This window comes from Amia ocellicauda, unplaced genomic scaffold (assembly GCF_036373705.1).
Source record: "Amia ocellicauda isolate fAmiCal2 unplaced genomic scaffold, fAmiCal2.hap1 HAP1_SCAFFOLD_201, whole genome shotgun sequence".
Classification (NCBI taxonomy): domain Eukaryota; kingdom Metazoa; phylum Chordata; class Actinopteri; order Amiiformes; family Amiidae; genus Amia; species Amia ocellicauda.
The window spans coordinates 38059-58845 of NW_027102764.1; the positions used below are offsets into that span (position 1 = coordinate 38059).

The 20787-nt window shown below is 44.4% G+C and overlaps 2 non-coding genes across 2 annotated transcripts; both read left to right on the forward strand.

Annotated features, from left to right (window-relative positions):
- The first annotated feature begins 353 nt into the window (after positions 1 to 353).
- On the forward strand, positions 354 to 425 carry trnaq-cug (transfer RNA glutamine (anticodon CUG)). Its single transcript has one exon. It is a non-coding gene; the product is annotated as a tRNA-Gln (tRNA).
- Positions 426 to 16006: 15581 nt separating this feature from the next.
- trnaq-cug (transfer RNA glutamine (anticodon CUG)) lies at positions 16007 to 16078 on the forward strand. Its single transcript has one exon. It is a non-coding gene; the product is annotated as a tRNA-Gln (tRNA).
- The last annotated feature ends 4709 nt before the right edge of the window (positions 16079 to 20787 follow it).

The following is a 20787-nucleotide window of genomic DNA, read 5'->3' on the forward strand; positions in this document are numbered from 1 at the left end:
CAACCCTCACAGATTGTGCCAAGTCAAGTAGAGATGCATGTTGTCCTGTTCTAAAGTGACACGTCGTCAACAGCAAAAACATCTCTCAGAGTTCCAGGAATTCCTTGATTGCATTGCTTGCCTTTCCTCAGGAAGACAACACTTGCCAGGCTGGATATTTGCCAAAGGAAGCCAAGAGGACAGGACACCACACCTAGATGCAACTGCATATCTCATTGTCACCAGGAAGGCCCGCCGCAAGTGACCCACCACAGACAGCACTCTGGGCGCAACTTGGCTCACTCGGGACCTGGCCGTGCGACAGAGCGAGACGTGTGCGTAGAGCAGAGACCTTTAGCACAAGCATCAAGCTTGGTTCCATGGTGTAATGGTTAGCACTCTGGACTCTGAATCCAGCGATCCGAGTTCAAGTCTCGGTGGGACCTGGGCCCCATGGCTGGGGCAGCGGCGGCAAAGCGGTGGTCTCCCTGGGTGAGGGCCTGTGTCTGCGATCAGGGCCGTTTACGTTCTTCTTGGGAGGCTTGGAGACGAAGTGGCGAGACCTCCGGGTTGGCGTGCTGCGTTCACCTTCCTGAAACACCGAGGCCTGGGGCCCCCTGGTGGCGACTGCGTGGCTTTAACGGAGAAGGTGCCTGTGTTGAACCCTTCTTGGAAATAATGGTTTTCCCCGATCTATATAGAAGAGGATGGCTATTATTGTAACAACCAGACATTTGTGTCTGCACTGTCACTCACTCATCTATCTATCTCTATCTCTACAGTGGTAGAGGTCTCGCCTGCCACTCGGGATTCCTTTGCTTGATTCGCGGCCACTGGTTTTCTCCGATCTATATAGAAGAGGATGTCTTTTATTGTAACAACCAGACATTTGATTCTGCACTGTCACTCACTCACTCATCTATCTATCTATCTATCTATCTATCGACTATTGACTATCGACATTTGCTGTCTGCCGCTGTGATTGTTGGGAGTGAGTGTGGAGGTGCAGGTGTGCATGTTTGCTGCTGCCAGGTTTGTTTGTGGTTTTTCTCCTCTACTTTTTTCGTTCTTTCTTTCTTTCTTTCTGAATGTGTCTTTGACAGTTTTGTAAGAGGTTTTTCTGAAGAGTTTCCCCATGCTGAGCTGACTCCTGCAGTCAGTGAAGTGATCGGGATGTCTGGGGCTGGGTCGGGGAGGGGGGGAATCAGAGTTTTTTATTCGAGACTTTAACACGTCGGCATGGCGTTAAAGTGACCTCTGATGAGTTTTTGCCCCTGGAGGAGTGTGTTCTGGCGATCGGGCAAGTTGTCGGTTGTGAAAATATAAAGTCGGCAGCTCGTATGAGCGGGTCTGTTGTGCTGTTTCTGAGCAGCATTGAGTTGGTCTCGCGTATCGTTGAGACTGGTATAGTGATCGGTGGTGTTTTGATCAATGTCACCCCACTAGCAGCTCCGGCCAGGAGAGTTACTTTGTCTAATGTCCCTCGTTTTCTGTCAAACGACCTATTAGAGAGGGAACTGGCGAGACATGGGTGGATAATGTCGGGTTTGAAACGTATACCGCTGGGGTGTAAGTCACAGCAGTTGAAACATGTTGTTTCGTTCAGAAGGCAGGTATTCATGATTTTGAATGACATAAATGGGGATCTGAACATTGTGCTTAAGTTCAAGGTTGATGGCAATGATTATGTTGTCTTTGTCACATCTGATTCTATGAAGTGCTTCAACTGCGGTAATGAAGGCCACACTGTTAGGCATTGCCCCGAGAAGGATCAGGATGAGGGTGCTGGTCCCAGTCGACGGGGGGTCAGCCCAAGCAGGCCAGGTCGGGGAGTGGTGAGCAGCCCGGCCGCCCTACTAGCGGAGCAGCCGAAGTGGCAGAGGAGGCGAGAAGAGGGGCTGCGGGGGAGGCTGTTGAAGAGAGTGAGGGTCAGGAGGTCCAGGTACAGGAGAGTGTGGGCGCTGAGAGGACTTCCGACCGCGGCGGTACCGTGCCGACTGTGGAGGTCCCAGGTGTTAGCGGTGTGTCAGCTAATGTTTGTGGAGCATCAGACAGTACGGATGACAGCCGTTTAACTGGACTGGATGGCAGTATACAGCAGCAGGATGGGGCATCAGGTAGTGGAGTGGGGGTGAGCAGCGAGAGGGCTGGTGACCAGACTGAAAAGATGGAGACTGTGAAGACAACACTGAGCAGTGTGTGGGACACGGGAATGGAAGTGGGGACGGATCCTGGTCAGGACAGCAGGGTTTTTAAAGTGCCTGGGAAGAAACGCATTCGCAAATCTGAGGACGGTGCTTCTGCTAAAAAACGGAGTCCAGCTCCTGAGCCTTGATGAGTCAGTGTGCTCCCAGGAGATGCTCAAAGGAGCCTGCCTAAAACAGTGTGCTACCTAGAGATCCTGAAGTCACCCCCGCAACTCAAAAGCACCTGTGTTGCTCCCAGAAACAAAAGAGGAAAAACTGGAAAAACCAGTATACCAGTCAAGCAACTTAAGCTCAAGAAGGGAGGCAGCTTGACCAAGCCAGTTTAAGCTGACAAGTTACTGTGACTGCCTATATTGTTTTTCATTTGTTTGTTTTTTATGACATTGGAGTTACAAGGTTCTGCACTGAACACAAATCTACTAAGAAGTGTCTCCTTAAAACTCAACCATAAAAGTAAAATAATAATAAAATAAAAAACTTCAGAAGGAATTATTTTCAACTGAGAGTTTGCTTGTACACTGTTACTTAACAAAAATATATTACACTGCACACAAATTATTTCTGACCAATCCAACATGGCCAAACGATATAAACAATGCACTTTTCTTGAACAACCCTGAACACAACTTTATACAGCAGGTCACACATCCTATGCATCATTATTTTCAGAGAAGATGCGTTTTGGAGGAATAGAAAATAAAATCTAAACAATAACAAAAGGCTTCCAGCAAATGTGTTGCTTGGCCCCATAATAAGTATTTGAACTGTTTCAAAGTGAAAGCTTCAGACCATTTTGATGCGGTTTGCAAGTTAACAAGTTCTGCTGTCCAAACATGACACTATCCGTAAGTTAGCCACTCAAAGTGACTTAATCATACCCTGCAGAACATCCTTCAAAATTAAGCTTTTTCTATGATAGCCTGCAGTGGTTTTCAACCCTGATCCCGAAGGGCCTCCTCTGACTCCAGCAAGTCTGCAACAGCAGCCACACATTCCTCAACCCAGTTAAAATGAGGCTCATTTTCACAAGTTAAACATTGTAGCGTAAGGTACACTTATAAATTTCAAGTAAAGAAGTGAATTTATAGTGTCACCATATCACGAATCCTGGAATCTTGTAGAACTCAATTTCTGTAATAATTGGACGCAGACACCAATTCCAAAGATATAAATTGTCAAATTTATTCAAAACAAAGACTAAATGTAGCACTACACTAATTATACAAAAGGGAAGAACTAATTAAAATTCAACTCTAGATCAACAAATCACTTCCGTGACCAAATCAAAGACCATGGGATTTCATATGATAACACAAATCGATTAACAAAAAAGGTTATAAACACATTGACTACAATACCGGTTAGTAAGACGAAGGTGAGTCTCTCGTTAGTATTATTAGTCAGACATTAAATAACTACGCAGGTTAGTATTTATGTCAGGTAACTTCTCGTTATATATATATCAGTCTCATTTACGTTTAGGTGCCGAGAAAGATCCTATCATTACTTGTTACCACACTTTCCCTTAACTGATTATTATTCAATGATTTAGGATAGGCAGGGCCACCAATAATCTAATGTCTATTAACTTGTGTCAATTTCAGACTAAACAGTTAAACAGGAATGAGAAGATATTTCTCGACGTTGACAGATTTTATTTCTAAAATTATCAACAAAACAGTTTAATGCAACACACATTTATATTTAAGAAAACTAAATGATATTACACATTCTAGAGTTATGAATCACAGATTAACATTTCTAATTGATTTCTCAAATGTCATGAATCATGAACTCCAAACTGTTAAACTTATCTGAACTTCGTCGCAGAGAGGCCTCTCTGGCTTCGGGCTCAGATAACAGCACACGGCACGAGGTCCGTGTGGTTTGGAACAAAGGCAGTCCGGTTCGGCTTTGTCCAAGAACTTCCACTCAGTCGATGCACCTGGAAATTGGGGTTTCTCGAAAGTAGTGTCGTTTCCAAACAGATTTTCCACTGGTTTGAAGGCTCCAAGGTTGTGCACAAAATCTTCTTTGAGGAAAGCAGGGCCCTGTTTGTTCCAAGGGTCAAGTTTCTTAAGACTCAAATAGCTATTTAAATGACTGACACTTTCGTATACAGTCGACTTAGTCAATTGTCCAGCTGTATTCACTCCACTGATCAGGTGGGCACAGGCGGGCAGCGCAGTCTGTAAAGTTCTTTATTTAATAAAGTCCTTTAAAAGAATTCTTCGTACGGCTCAATCTCCTTCTCCCAGTTTAACTCTTCTGTTGCCGGCAAAGACTTGGTTGGTTTCTGGTTCCGGTTCTGGCAACAGAGCTACAGGTTGAGCTGTGGCAGCGAGTTACTGGTTCAGGTGAGAGAGAGAGAGAGAAAGACCGTCCGCTGTTCCTTATAGTCTGTCAGATCAATAGGTGATTGGTTCCTGAGTTCTTGAGATTGGATTTCGGTTTCAGCCCCCAGTGTCCTATTGGAGGGGGGCTTGATTTATGACTGATGTCAATCCATGCCATCTTTTGGAAATGCCGGTTGGCCCGGGTTCGTAGCTCTATGTCGGGATTTCGGCTCTCGTCCACTTCAAAGAGTTTTTATCACCTACAGGCCCCTTTCTCCAGACATCTCATAGCAGAATTCCAAACTATTTGGCCTCTTCTTGGTGCCATCCTCCCCAAAACTGTCACTTTGATGCAAACCAGTTCCAAGCTGATGAGCTAAGGAAATCTGATAACTTTGGGGGGGGAGAGGTCTTCTTTAGATCAGTGCTTCAGCTCAGAGCCCAAATGCTCTTATCAGGGACTCTGTTCCCAACATAACGCTACATGAGTAATCGGGCTCTAAATAGCCCCAGGCGTTTCTCCTGCAGTTCTTCCTTCTTTCCACTGCTAGCACTGCCTTTGTGAAGGCGGATGGGGCTTGTGAGAAGTCAACAGCGTGTCTACCGAAAAGGGTGTCTGACTCCTGGTTTTGGATCCGGAAGGGTTGATAACAAACTGAAACGGTTACAATATGATACTGCTTAAATTAACTGTGGATATAGATTGTGATCGTGCTCGGCTAAGGTGTGCTTTCAGTCCGCACACAAAACATTTCAGTCGTCTAATCAAATCGAATAAAACAGCGAGGATAGCATGTTCGATCCGTGTGCTATTGTTTTTCAACAAGTGTAATGCCCTTTGTAACGTTTAACCGATTCGTTGAATAGAGCTTGTTATAGGATATTGTGAACTGAACCTATTTTGCTGTGAATTTATATTGAGTGCGAATAGTTTATTGTGTCTGGTCGCGGTCTGTCTGCACTAAATAAATGATTTGTATCAAGTCATTTTTTAGTTTGTCTGTCTACTTTTTTACCTTGCGACTAAAGGCCACTCCTTGCACTTCACACATTTGCCCTTTTAATTACTCCCTTACTGACATACTTTAACATGCAATGTGCGTGTGATAATAGTTTTAGCAGCCTGTTGCCATTCAGGTGAGATGATACCTAGATACCTAGATACCTATACCACTGGTTTTCTCCGATCTATATAGAAGAGGATGTCTTTTATTGTAACAACCAGACATTTGATTCTGCACTGTCACTCACTCACTCATCTATCTATCTATCTATCTATCTATCGACTATTGACTATCGACATTTGCTGTCTGCCGCTGTGATTGTTGGGAGTGAGTGTGGAGGTGCAGGTGTGCATGTTTGCTGCTGCCAGGTTTGTTTGTGGTTTTTCTCCTCTACTTTTTTCGTTCTTTCTTTCTTTCTTTCTGAATGTGTCTTTGACAGTTTTGTAAGAGGTTTTTCTGAAGAGTTTCCCCATGCTGAGCTGACTCCTGCAGTCAGTGAAGTGATCGGGATGTCTGGGGCTGGGTCGGGGAGGGGGGGAATCAGAGTTTTTTATTCGAGACTTTAACACGTCGGCATGGCGTTAAAGTGACCTCTGATGAGTTTTTGCCCCTGGAGGAGTGTGTTCTGGCGATCGGGCAAGTTGTCGGTTGTGAAAATATAAAGTCGGCAGCTCGTATGAGCGGGTCTGTTGTGCTGTTTCTGAGCAGCATTGAGTTGGTCTCGCGTATCGTTGAGACTGGTATAGTGATCGGTGGTGTTTTGATCAATGTCACCCCACTAGCAGCTCCGGCCAGGAGAGTTACTTTGTCTAATGTCCCTCGTTTTCTGTCAAACGACCTATTAGAGAGGGAACTGGCGAGACATGGGTGGATAATGTCGGGTTTGAAACGTATACCGCTGGGGTGTAAGTCACAGCAGTTGAAACATGTTGTTTCGTTCAGAAGGCAGGTATTCATGATTTTGAATGACATAAATGGGGATCTGAACATTGTGCTTAAGTTCAAGGTTGATGGCAATGATTATGTTGTCTTTGTCACATCTGATTCTATGAAGTGCTTCAACTGCGGTAATGAAGGCCACACTGTTAGGCATTGCCCCGAGAAGGATCAGGATGAGGGTGCTGGTCCCAGTCGACGGGGGGGTCAGCCCAAGCAGGCCAGGTCGGGGAGTGGTGAGCAGCCCGGCCGCCCTACTAGCGGAGCAGCCGAAGTGGCAGAGGAGGCGAGAAGAGGGGCTGCGGGGGAGGCTGTTGAAGAGAGTGAGGGTCTGGAGGTCCAGGTACAGGAGAGTGTGGGCGCTGAGAGGACTTCCGACCGCGGCGGTACCGTGCCGACTGTGGAGGTCCCAGGTGTTAGCGGTGTGTCAGCTAATGTTTGTGGAGCATCAGACAGTACGGATGACAGCCGTTTAACTGGACTGGATGGCAGTATACAGCAGCAGGATGGGGCATCAGGTAGTGGAGTGGGGGTGAGCAGCGAGAGGGCTGGTGACCAGACTGAAAAGATGGAGACTGTGAAGACAACACTGAGCAGTGTGTGGGACACGGGAATGGAAGTGGGGACGGATCCTGGTCAGGACAGCAGGGTTTTTAAAGTGCCTGGGAAGAAACGCATTCGCAAATCTGAGGACGGTGCTTCTGCTAAAAAACGGAGTCCAGCTCCTGAGCCTTGATGAGTCAGTGTGCTCCCAGGAGATGCTCAAAGGAGCCTGCCTAAAACAGTGTGCTACCTAGAGATCCTGAAGTCACCCCCGCAACTCAAATCACCTGTGTTGCTCCCAGAAACAAAAGAGGAAAAACTGGAAAAACCAGTATACCAGTCAAGCAACTTAAGCTCAAGAAGGGAGGCAGCTTGACCAAGCCAGTTTAAGCTGACAAGTTACTGTGACTGCCTATATTGTTTTTCATTTGTTTGTTTTTTATGACATTGGAGTTACAAGGTTCTGCACTGAACACAAATCTACTAAGAAGTGTCTCCTTAAAACTCAACCATAAAAGTAAAATAATAATAAAATAAAAAACTTCAGAAGGAATTATTTTCAACTGAGAGTTTGCTTGTACACTGTTACTTAACAAAAATATATTACACTGCACACAAATTATTTCTGACCAATCCAACATGGCCAAACGATATAAACAATGCACTTTTCTTGAACAACCCTGAACACAACTTTATACAGCAGGTCACACATCCTATGCATCATTATTTTCAGAGAAGATGCGTTTTGGAGGAATAGAAAATAAAATCTAAACAATAACAAAAGGCTTCCAGCAAATGTGTTGCTTGGCCCCATAATAAGTATTTGAACTGTTTCAAAGTGAAAGCTTCAGACCATTTTGATGCGGTTTGCAAGTTAACAAGTTCTGCTGTCCAAACATGACACTATCCGTAAGTTAGCCACTCAAAGTGACTTAATCATACCCTGCAGAACATCCTTCGAAATTAAGCTTTTTCTATGATAGCCTGCAGTGGTTTTCAACCCTGATCCCGAAGGGCCTCCTCTGACTCCAGCAAGTCTGCAACAGCAGCCACACATTCCTCAGCCCAGTTAAAATGAGGCTCATTTTCACAAGTTAAACATTGTAGCGTAAGGTACACTTATAAATTTCAAGTAAAGAAGTGAATTTATAGTGTCACCTTATCACGAATCCTGGAATCTTGTAGAACTCAATTTCTGTAATAATTGGACGCAGACACCAATTCCAAAGATATAAATTGTCAAATTTATTCAAAACAAAGACTAAATGTAGCACTACACTAATTATACAAAAGGGAAGAACTAATTAAAATTCAACTCTAGATCAACAAATCACTTCCGTGACCAAATCAAAGACCATGGGATTTCATATGATAACACAAATCGATTAACAAAAAAGGTTATAAACACATTGACTACAATACCGGTTAGTAAGACGAAGGTGAGTCTCTCGTTAGTATTATTAGTCAGACATTAAATAACTACGCAGGTTAGAATTTATGTCAGGTAACTTCTCGTTATATATATATCAGTCTCATTTACGTTTAGGTGCCGAGAAAGATCCTATCATTACTTGTTACCACACTTTCCCTTAACTGATTATTATTCAATGATTTAGGATAGGCAGGGCCACCAATAATCTAATGTCTATTAACTTGTGTCAATTTCAGACTAAACAGTTAAACAGGAATGAGAAGATATTTCTCGACGTTGACAGATTTTATTTCTAAAATTATCAACAAAACAGTTTAATGCAACACACATTTATATTTAAGAAAACTAAATGATATTACACATTCTAGAGTTATGAATCACAGATTAACATTTCTAATTGATTTCTCAAATGTCATGAATCATGAACTCCAAACTGTTAAACTTATCTGAACTTCGTCGCAGAGAGGCCTCTCTGGCTTCGGGCTCAGATAACAGCACACGGCACGAGGTCCGTGTGGTTTGGAACAAAGGCAGTCCGGTTCGGCTTTGTCCAAGAACTTCCACTCAGTCGATGCACCTGGAAATTGGGGTTTCTCGAAAGTAGTGTCGTTTCCAAACAGATTTTCCACTGGTTTGAAGGCTCCAAGTTTGTGCACAAAATCTTCTTTGAGGAAAGCAGGGCCCTGTTTGTTCCAAGGGTCAAGTTTCTTAAGACTCAAATAGCTATTTAAATGACTGACACTTTCGTATACAGTCGACTTAGTCAATTGTCCAGCTGTATTCACTCCACTGATCAGGTGGGCACAGGCGGGCAGCGCAGTCTGTAAAGTTCTTTATTTAATAAAGTCCTTTAAAAGAATTCTTCGTACGGCTCAATCTCCTTCTCCCAGTTTAACTCTTCTGTTGCCGGCAATGACTTGGTTGGTTTCTGGTTCCGGTTCTGGCAACAGAGCTACAGGTGGAGCTGTGGCAGCGAGTTACTGGTTCAGGTGAGAGAGAGAGAGAGAAAGACCGTCCGCTGTTCCTTATAGTCTGTCAGATCAATAGGTGATTGGTTCCTGAGTTCTTGAGATTGGATTTCGGTTTCAGCCCCCAGTGTCCTATTGGAGGGGGGCTTGATTTATGACTGATGTCAATCCATGCCATCTTTTGGAAATGCCGGTTGGCCCGGGTTCGTAGCTCTATGTCGGGATTTCGGCTCTCGTCCACTTCAAAGAGTTTTTATCACCTACAGGCCCCTTTCTCCAGACATCTCATAGCAGAATTCCAAACTATTTGGCCTCTTCTTGGTGCCATCCTCCCCAAAACTGTCACTTTGATGCAAACCAGTTCCAAGCTGATGAGCTAAGGAAATCTGATAACTTTGGGGGGGGAGAGGTCTTCTTTAGATCAGTGCTTCAGCTCAGAGCCCAAATGCTCTTATCAGGGACTCTGTTCCCAACATAACGCTACATGAGTAATCGGGCTCTAAATAGCCCCAGGCGTTTCTCCTGCAGTTCTTCCTTCTTTCCACTGCTAGCACTGCCTTTGTGAAGGCGGATGGGGCTTGTGAGAAGTCAACAGCGTGTCTACCGAAAAGGGTGTCTGACTCCTGGTTTTGGATCCGGAAGGGTTGATAACAAACTGAAACGGTTACAATATGATACTGCTTAAATTAACTGTGGATATAGATTGTGATCGTGCTCGGCTAAGGTGTGCTTTCAGTCCGCACACAAAACATTTCAGTCGTCTAATCAAATCGAATAAAACAGCGAGGATAGCATGTTCGATCCGTGTGCTATTGTTTTTCAACAAGTGTAATGCCCTTTGTAACGTTTAACCGATTCGTTGAATAGAGCTTGTTATAGGATATTGTGAACTGAACCTATTTTGCTGTGAATTTATATTGAGTGCGAATAGTTTATTGTGTCTGGTCGCGGTCTGTCTGCACTAAATAAATGATTTGTATCAAGTCATTTTTTAGTTTGTCTGTCTACTTTTTTACCTTGCGACTAAAGGCCACTCCTTGCACTTCACACATTTGCCCTTTTAATTACTCCCTTACTGACATACTTTAACATGCAATGTGCGTGTGATAATAGTTTTAGCAGCCTGTTGCCATTCAGGTGAGATGATACCTAGATACCTAGATACCTATACCACTGGTTTTCTCCGATCTATATAGAAGAGGATGTCTTTTATTGTAACAACCAGACATTTGATTCTGCACTGTCACTCACTCACTCATCTATCTATCTATCTATCTATCTATCGACTATTGACTATCGACATTTGCTGTCTGCCGCTGTGATTGTTGGGAGTGAGTGTGGAGGTGCAGGTGTGCATGTTTGCTGCTGCCAGGTTTGTTTGTGGTTTTTCTCCTCTACTTTTTTCGTTCTTTCTTTCTTTCTTTCTGAATGTGTCTTTGACAGTTTTGTAAGAGGTTTTTCTGAAGAGTTTCCCCATGCTGAGCTGACTCCTGCAGTCAGCGAAGTGATCGGGATGTCTGGGGCTGGGTCGGGGAGGGGGGGAATCAGAGTTTTTTATTCGAGACTTTAACACGTCGGCATGGCGTTAAAGTGACCTCTGATGAGTTTTTGCCCCTGGAGGAGTGTGTTCTGGCGATCGGGCAAGTTGTCGGTTGTGAAAATATAAAGTCGGCAGCTCGTATGAGCGGGTCTGTTGTGCTGTTTCTGAGCAGCATTGAGTTGGTCTCGCGTATCGTTGAGACTGGTATAGTGATCGGTGGTGTTTTGATCAATGTCACCCCACTAGCAGCTCCGGCCAGGAGAGTTACTTTGTCTAATGTCCCTCGTTTTCTGTCAAACGACCTATTAGAGAGGGAACTGGCGAGACATGGGTGGATAATGTCGGGTTTGAAACGTATACCGCTGGGGTGTAAGTCACAGCAGTTGAAACATGTTGTTTCGTTCAGAAGGCAGGTATTCATGATTTTGAATGACATAAATGGGGATCTGAACATTGTGCTTAAGTTCAAGGTTGATGGCAATGATTATGTTGTCTTTGTCACATCTGATTCTATGAAGTGCTTCAACTGCGGTAATGAAGGCCACACTGTTAGGCATTGCCCCGAGAAGGATCAGGATGAGGGTGCTGGTCCCAGTCAACGGGGGGGTCAGCCCAAGCAGGCCAGGTCGGGGAGTGGTGAGCAGCCCGGCCGCCCTACTAGCGGAGCAGCCGAAGTGGCAGAGGAGGCGAGAAGAGGGGCTGCGGGGGAGGCTGTTGAAGAGAGTGAGGGTCTGGAGGTCCAGGTACAGGAGAGTGTGGGCGCTGAGAGGACTTCCGACCGCGGCGGTACCGTGCCGACTGTGGAGGTCCCAGGTGTTAGCGGTGTGTCAGCTAATGTTTGTGGAGCATCAGACAGTACGGATGACAGCCGTTTAACTGGACTGGATGGCAGTATACAGCAGCAGGATGGGGCATCAGGTAGTGGAGTGGGGGTGAGCAGCGAGAGGGCTGGTGACCAGACTGAAAAGATGGAGACTGTGAAGACAACACTGAGCAGTGTGTGGGACACGGGAATGGAAGTGGGGACGGATCCTGGTCAGGACAGCAGGGTTTTTAAAGTGCCTGGGAAGAAACGCATTCGCAAATCTGAGGACGGTGCTTCTGCTAAAAAACGGAGTCCAGCTCCTGAGCCTTGATGAGTCAGTGTGCTCCCAGGAGATGCTCAAAGGAGCCTGCCTAAAACAGTGTGCTACCTAGAGATCCTGAAGTCACCCCCGCAACTCAAAAGCACCTGTGTTGCTCCCAGAAACAAAAGAGGAAAAACTGGAAAAACCAGTATACCAGTCAAGCAACTTAAGCTCAAGAAGGGAGGCAGCTTGACCAAGCCAGTTTAAGCTGACAAGTTACTGTGACTGCCTATATTGTTTTTCATTTGTTTGTTTTTTATGACATTGGAGTTACAAGGTTCTGCACTGAACACAAATCTACTAAGAAGTGTCTCCTTAAAACTCAACCATAAAAGTAAAATAATAATAAAATAAAAAACTTCAGAAGGAATTATTTTCAACTGAGAGTTTGCTTGTACACTGTTACTTAACAAAAATATATTACACTGCACACAAATTATTTCTGACCAATCCAACATGGCCAAACGATATAAACAATGCACTTTTCTTGAACAACCCTGAACACAACTTTATACAGCAGGTCACACATCCTATGCATCATTATTTTCAGAGAAGATGCGTTTTGGAGGAATAGAAAATAAAATCTAAACAATAACAAAAGGCTTCCAGCAAATGTGTTGCTTGGCCCCATAATAAGTATTTGAACTGTTTCAAAGTGAAAGCTTCAGACCATTTTGATGTGGTTTGCAAGTTAACAAGTTCTGCTGTCCAAACATGACACTATCCGTAAGTTAGCCACTCAAAGTGACTTAATCATACCCTGAAGAACATCCTTCGAAATTAAGCTTTTTCTATGATAGCCTGCAGTGGTTTTCAACCCTGATCCCGAAGGGCCTCCTCTGACTCCAGCAAGTCTGCAACAGCAGCCACACATTCCTCAGCCCAGTTAAAATGAGGCTCATTTTCACAAGTTAAACATTGTAGCGTAAGGTACACTTATAAATTTCAAGTAAAGAAGTGAATTTATAGTGTCACCTTATCACGAATCCTGGAATCTTGTAGAACTCAATTTCTGTAATAATTGGACGCACACACCAATTCCAAAGATATAAATTGTCAAATTTATTCAAAACAAAGACTAAATGTAGCACTACACTAATTATACAAAAGGGAAGAACTAATTAAAATTCAACTCTAGATCAACAAATCACTTCCGTGACCAAATCAAAGACCATGGGATTTCATATGATAACACAAATCGATTAACAAAAAAGGTTATAAACACATTGACTACAATACCGGTTAGTAAGACGAAGGTGAGTCTCTCGTTAGTATTATTAGTCAGACATTAAATAACTACGCAGGTTAGAATTTATGTCAGGTAACTTCTCGTTATATATATATCAGTCTCATTTACGTTTAGGTGCCGAGAAAGATCCTATCATTACTTGTTACCACACTTTCCCTTAACTGATTATTATTCAATGATTTAGGATAGGCAGGGCCACCAATAATCTAATGTCTATTAACTTGTGTCAATTTCAGACTAAACAGTTAAACAGGAATGAGAAGATATTTCTCGACGTTGACAGATTTTATTTCTAAAATTATCAACAAAACAGTTTAATGCAACACACATTAATATTTAAGAAAACTAAATGATATTACACATTCTAGAGTTATGAATCACAGATTAACATTTCTAATTGATTTCTCAAATGTCATGAATCATGAACTCCAAACTGTTAAACTTATCTGAACTTCATCGCAGAGAGGCCTCTCTGGCTTCGGGCTCAGATAACAGCACACGGCACGAGGTCCGTGTGGTTTGGAACAAAGGCAGTCCGGTTCGGCTTTGTCCAAGAACTTCCACTCAGTCGATGCACCTGGAAATTGGGGTTTCTCGAAAGTAGTGTCGTTTCCAAACAGATTTTCCACTGGTTTGAAGGCTCCAAGGTTGTGCACAAAATCTTCTTTGAGGAAAGCAGGGCCCTGTTTGTTCCAAGGGTCAAGTTTCTTAAGACTCAAATAGCTATTTAAATGACTGACACTTTCGTATACAGTCGACTTAGTCAATTGTCCAGCTGTATTCACTCCACTGATCAGGTGGGCACAGGCGGGCAGCGCAGTCTGTAAAGTTCTTTATTTAATAAAGTCCTTTAAAAGAATTCTTCGTACGGCTCAATCTCCTTCTCCCAGTTTAACTCTTCTGTTGCCGGCAAAGACTTGGTTGGTTTCTGGTTCCGGTTCTGGCAACAGAGCTACAGGTTGAGCTGTGGCAGCGAGTTACTGGTTCAGGTGAGAGAGAGAGAGAGAAAGACCGTCCGCTGTTCCTTATAGTCTGTCAGATCAATAGGTGATTGGTTCCTGAGTTCTTGAGATTGGATTTCGGTTTCAGCCCCCAGTGTCCTATTGGAGGGGGGCTTGATTTATGACTGATGTCAATCCATGCCATCTTTTGGAAATGCCGGTTGGCCCGGGTTCGTAGCTCTATGTCGGGATTTCGGCTCTCGTCCACTTCAAAGAGTTTTTATCACCTACAGGCCCCTTTCTCCAGACATCTCATAGCAGAATTCCAAACTATTTGGCCTCTTCTTGGTGCCATCCTCCCCAAAACTGTCACTTTGATGCAAACCAGTTCCAAGCTGATGAGCTAAGGAAATCTGATAACTTTGGGGGGGGAGAGGTCTTCTTTAGATCAGTGCTTCAGCTCAGAGCCCAAATGCTCTTATCAGGGACTCTGTTCCCAACATAACGCTACATGAGTAATCGGGCTCTAAATAGCCCCAGGCGTTTCTCCTGCAGTTCTTCCTTCTTTCCACTGCTAGCACTGCCTTTGTGAAGGCGGATGGGGCTTGTGAGAAGTCAACAGCGTGTCTACCGAAAAGGGTGTCTGACTCCTGGTTTTGGATCCGGAAGGGTTGATAACAAACTGAAACGGTTACAATATGATACTGCTTAAATTAACTGTGGATATAGATTGTGATCGTGCTCGGCTAAGGTGTGCTTTCAGTCCGCACACAAAACATTTCAGTCGTCTAATCAAATCGAATAAAACAGCGAGGATAGCATGTTCGATCCGTGTGCTATTGTTTTTCAACAAGTGTAATGCCCTTTGTAACGTTTAACCGATTCGTTGAATAGAGCTTGTTATAGGATATTGTGAACTGAACCTATTTTGCTGTGAATTTATATTGAGTGCGAATAGTTTATTGTGTCTGGTCGCGGTCTGTCTGCACTAAATAAATGATTTGTATCAAGTCATTTTTTAGTTTGTCTGTCTACTTTTTTACCTTGCGACTAAAGGCCACTCCTTGCACTTCACACATTTGCCCTTTTAATTACTCCCTTACTGACATACTTTAACATGCAATGTGCGTGTGATAATAGTTTTAGCAGCCTGTTGCCATTCAGGTGAGACGATACCTAGAAAATCCGTTCTCAGGAGAATTGTGTTTCTTTGCTGATCACGTTCTATGTCGCTTTTTACACAGTTCTTACAAGTGGCACATTGGGGATGAGGAGCAGTGCATGCTGACCCGCATAGCTGTGGACTTCTGCATGGCATGGGGTCACAGGTCATTCCAAGTATTTCAAGACACGAGCAAATGTGTGGACACATTGCGTAGGTTGTGTTGGCCCAACCCTCACAGATTGTGCCAAGTCAAGTAGAGATGCATGTTGTCCTTTTCTAAAGTGACACGTCGTCAACAGCAAAAACATCTCTCAGAGTTCCAGGAATTCCTTGATTGCATTGCTTGCCTTTCCTCAGGAAGACAACACTTGCCAGGCTGGATATTTGCCAAAGGAAGCCAAGAGGACAGGACACCACACCTAGATGCAACTGCATATCTCATTGTCACCAGGAAGGCCCGCCGCAAGTGACCCACCACAGACAGCACTCTGGGCGCAACTTGGCTCACTCGGGACCTGGCCGTGCGACAGAGCGAGACGTGTGCGTAGAGCAGAGACCTTTAGCACAAGCATCAAGCTTGGTTCCATGGTGTAATGGTTAGCACTCTGGACTCTGAATCCAGCGATCCGAGTTCAAGTCTCGGTGGGACCTGGGCCCCATGGCTGGGGCAGCGGCGGCAAAGCGGTGGTCTCCCTGGGTGAGGGCCTGTGTCTGCGATCAGGGCCGTTTACGTTCTTCTTGGGAGGCTTGGAGACGAAGTGGCGAGACCTCCGGGTTGGCGTGCTGCGTTCACCTTCCTGAAACACCGAGGCCTGGGGCCCCCTGGTGGCGACTGCGTGGCTTTAACGGAGAAGGTGCCTGTGTTGAACCCTTCTTGGAAATAATGGTTTTCCCCGATCTATATAGAAGAGGATGGCTATTATTGTAACAACCAGACATTTGTGTCTGCACTGTCACTCACTCATCTATCTATCTCTATCTCTACAGTGGTAGAGGTCTCGCCTGCCACTCGGGATTCCTTTGCTTGATTCGCGGCCACTGGTTTTCTCCGATCTATATAGAAGAGGATGTCTTTTATTGTAACAACCAGACATTTGATTCTGCACTGTCACTCACTCACTCATCTATCTATCTATCTATCTATCTATCGACTATTGACTATCGACATTTGCTGTCTGCCGCTGTGATTGTTGGGAGTGAGTGTGGAGGTGCAGGTGTGCATGTTTGCTGCTGCCAGGTTTGTTTGTGGTTTTTCTCCTCTACTTTTTTCGTTCTTTCTTTCTTTCTTTCTGAATGTGTCTTTGACAGTTTTGTAAGAGGTTTTTCTGAAGAGTTTCCCCATGCTGAGCTGACTCCTGCAGTCAGCGAAGCGATCGGGATGTCTGGGGCTGGGTCGGGGAGGGGGGGAATCAGAGTTTTTTATTCGAGACTTTAACACGTCGGCATGGCGTTAAAGTGACCTCTGATGAGTTTTTGCCCCTGGAGGAGTGTGTTCTGGCGATCGGGCAAGTTGTCGGTTGTGAAAATATAAAGTCGGCAGCTCGTATGAGCGGGTCTGTTGTGCTGTTTCTGAGCAGCATTGAGTTGGTCTCGCGTATCGTTGAGACTGGTATAGTGATCGGTGGTGTTTTGATCAATGTCACCCCACTAGCAGCTCCGGCCAGGAGAGTTACTTTGTCTAATGTCCCTCGTTTTCTGTCAAACGACCTATTAGAGAGGGAACTGGCGAGACATGGGTGGATAATGTCGGGTTTGAAACGTATACCGCTGGGGTGTAAGTCACAGCAGTTGAAACATGTTGTTTCGTTCAGAAGGCAGGTATTCATGATTTTGAATGACATAAATGGGGATCTGAACATTGTGCTTAAGTTCAAGGTTGATGGCAATGATTATGTTGTCTTTGTCACATCTGATTCTATGAAGTGCTTCAACTGCGGTAATGAAGGCCACACTGTTAGGCATTGCCCCGAGAAGGATCAGGATGAGGGTGCTGGTCCCAGTCGACGGGGGGGTCAGCCCAAGCAGGCCAGGTCGGGGAGTGGTGAGCAGCCCGGCCGCCCTACTAGCGGAGCAGCCGAAGTGGCAGAGGAGGCGAGAAGAGGGGCTGCGGGGGAGGCTGTTGAAGAGAGTGAGGGTCTGGAGGTCCAGGTACAGGAGAGTGTGGGCGCTGAGAGGACTTCCGACCGCGGCGGTACCGTGCCGACTGTGGAGGTCCCAGGTGTTAGCGGTGTGTCAGCTAATGTTTGTGGAGCATCAGACAGTACGGATGACAGCCGTTTAACTGGACTGGATGGCAGTATACAGCAGCAGGACGGGGCATCAGGTAGTGGAGTGGGGGTGAGCAGCGAGAGGGCTGGTGACCAGACTGAAAAGATGGAGACTGTGAAGACAACACTGAGCAGTGTGTGGGACACGGGAATGGAAGTGGGGACGGATCCTGGTCAGGACAGCAGGGTTTTTAAAGTGCCTGGGAAGAAACGCATTCGCAAATCTGAGGACGGTGCTTCTGCTAAAAAACGGAGTCCAGCTCCTGAGCCTTGATGAGTCAGTGTGCTCCCAGGAGATGCTCAAAGGAGCCTGCCTAAAACAGTGTGCTACCTAGAGATCCTGAAGTCACCCCCGCAACTCAAAAGCACCTGTGTTGCTCCCAGAAACAAAAGAGGAAAAACTGGAAAAACCAGTATACCAGTCAAGCAACTTAAGCTCAAGAAGGGAGGCAGCTTGACCAAGCCAGTTTAAGCTGACAAGTTACTGTGACTGCCTATATTGTTTTTCATTTGTTTGTTTTTTATGACATTGGAGTTACAAGGTTCTGCACTGAACACAAATCTACTAAGAAGTGTCTCCTTAAAACTCAACCATAAAAGTAAAATAATAATAAAATAAAAAACTTCAGAAGGAATTATTTTCAACTGAGAGTTTGCTTGTACACTGTTACTTAACAAAAATATATTACACTGCACACAAATTATTTCTGACCAATCCAACATGGCCAAACGATATAAACAATGCACTTTTCTTGAACAACCCTGAACACAACTTTATACAGCAGGTCACACATCCTATGCATCATTATTTTCAGAGAAGATGCGTTTTGGAGGAATAGAAAATAAAATCTAAACAATAACAAAAGGCTTCCAGCAAATGTGTTGCTTGGCCCCATAATAAGTATTTGAACTGTTTCAAAGTGAAAGCTTCAGACCATTTTGATGCGGTTTGCAAGTTAACAAGTTCTGCTGTCCAAACATGACACTATCCGTAAGTTAGCCACTCAAAGTGACTTAATCATACCCTGCAGAACATCCTTCGAAATTAAGCTTTTTCTATGATAGCCTGCAGTGGTTTTCAACCCTGATCCCGAAGGGCCTCCTCTGACTCCAGCAAGTCTGCAACAGCAGCCACACATTCCTCAGCCCAGTTAAAATGAGGCTCATTTTCACAAGTTAAACATTGTAGCGTAAGGTACACTTATAAATTTCAAGTAAAGAAGTGAATTTATAGTGTCACCATATCACGAATCCTGGAATCTTGTAGAACTCAATTTCTGTAATAATTGGACGCAGACACCAATTCCAAAGATATAAATTGTCAAATTTATTCAAAACAAAGACTAAATGTAGCACTACACTAATTATACAAAAGGGAAGAACTAATTAAAATTCAACTCTAGATCAACAAATCACTTCCGTGACCAAATCAAAGACCATGGGATTTCATATGATAACACAAATCGATTAACAAAAAAGGTTATAAACACATTGACTACAATACCGGTTAGTAAGACGAAGGTGAGTCTCTCGTTAGTATTATTAGTCAGACATTAAATAACTACGCAGGTTAGTATTTATGTCAGGTAACTTCTCGTTATATATATATCAGTCTCATTTACGTTTAGGTGCCGAGAAAGATCCTATCATTACTTGTTACCACACTTTCCCTTAACTGATTATTATTCAATGATTTAGGATAGGCAGGGCCACCAATAATCTAATGTCTATTAACTTGTGTCAATTTCAGACTAAACAGTTAAACAGGAATGAGAAGATATTTCTCGACGTTGACAGATTTTATTTCTAAAATTATCAACAAAACAGTTTAATGCAACACACATTTATATTTAAGAAAACTAAATGATATTACACATTCTAGAGTTATGAATCACAGATTAACATTTCTAATTGATTTCTCAAATGTCATGAATCATGAACTCCAAACTGTTAAACTTATCTGAACTTCGTCGCAGAGAGGCCTCTCTGGCTTCGGGCTCAGATAACAGCACACGGCACGAGGTCCGTGTGGTTTGGAACAAAGGCAGTCCGGTTCGGCTTTGTCCAAGAACTTCCACTCAGTCGATGCACCTGGAAATTGGGGTTTCTCGAAAGTAGTGTCGTTTCCAAACAGATTTTCCACTGGTTTGAAGGCTCCAAGGTTGTGCACAAAATCTTCTTTGAGGAAAGCAGGGCCCTGTTTGTTCCAAGGGTCAAGTTTCTTAAGACTCAAATAGCTATTTAAATGACTGACACTTTCGTATACAGTCGACTTAGTCAATTGTCCAGCTGTATTCACTCCACTGATCAGGTGGGCACAGGCGGGCAGCGCAGTCTGTAAAGTTCTTTATTTAATAAAGTCCTTTAAAAGAATTCTTCGTACGGCTCAATCTCCTTCTCCCAGTTTAACTCTTCTGTTGCCGGCAAAGACTTGGTTGGTTTCTGGTTCCGGTTCTGGCAACAGAGCTACAGGTTGAGCTGTGGCAGCGAGTTACTGGTTCAGGTGAGAGAGAGAGAGAGAAAGACCGTCCGCTGTTCCTTATAGTCTGTCAGATCAATAGGTGATTGGTTCCTGAGTTCTTGAGATTGGATTTCGGTTTCAGCCCCCAGTGTCCTATTGGAGGGGGGCTTGATTTATGACTGATGTCAATCCATGCCATCTTTTGGAAATGCCGGTTGGCCCGGGTTCGTAGCTCTATGTCGGGATTTCGGCTCTCGTCCACTTCAAAGAGTTTTTATCACCTACAGGCCCCTTTCTCCAGACATCTCATAGCAGAATTCCAAACTATTTGGCCTCTTCTTGGTGCCATCCTCCCCAAAACTGTCACTTTGATGCAAACCAGTTCCAAGCTGATGAGCTAAGGAAATCTGATAACTTTGGGGGGGGAGAGGTCTTCTTTAGATCAGTGCTTCAGCTCAGAGCCCAAATGCTCTTATCAGGGACTCTGTTCCCAACATAACGCTACATGAGTAATCGGGCTCTAAATAGCCCCAGGCGTTTCTCCTGCAGTTCTTCCTTCTTTCCACTGCTAGCACTGCCTTTGTGAAGGCGGATGGGGCTTGTGAGAAGTCAACAGCGTGTCTACCGAAAAG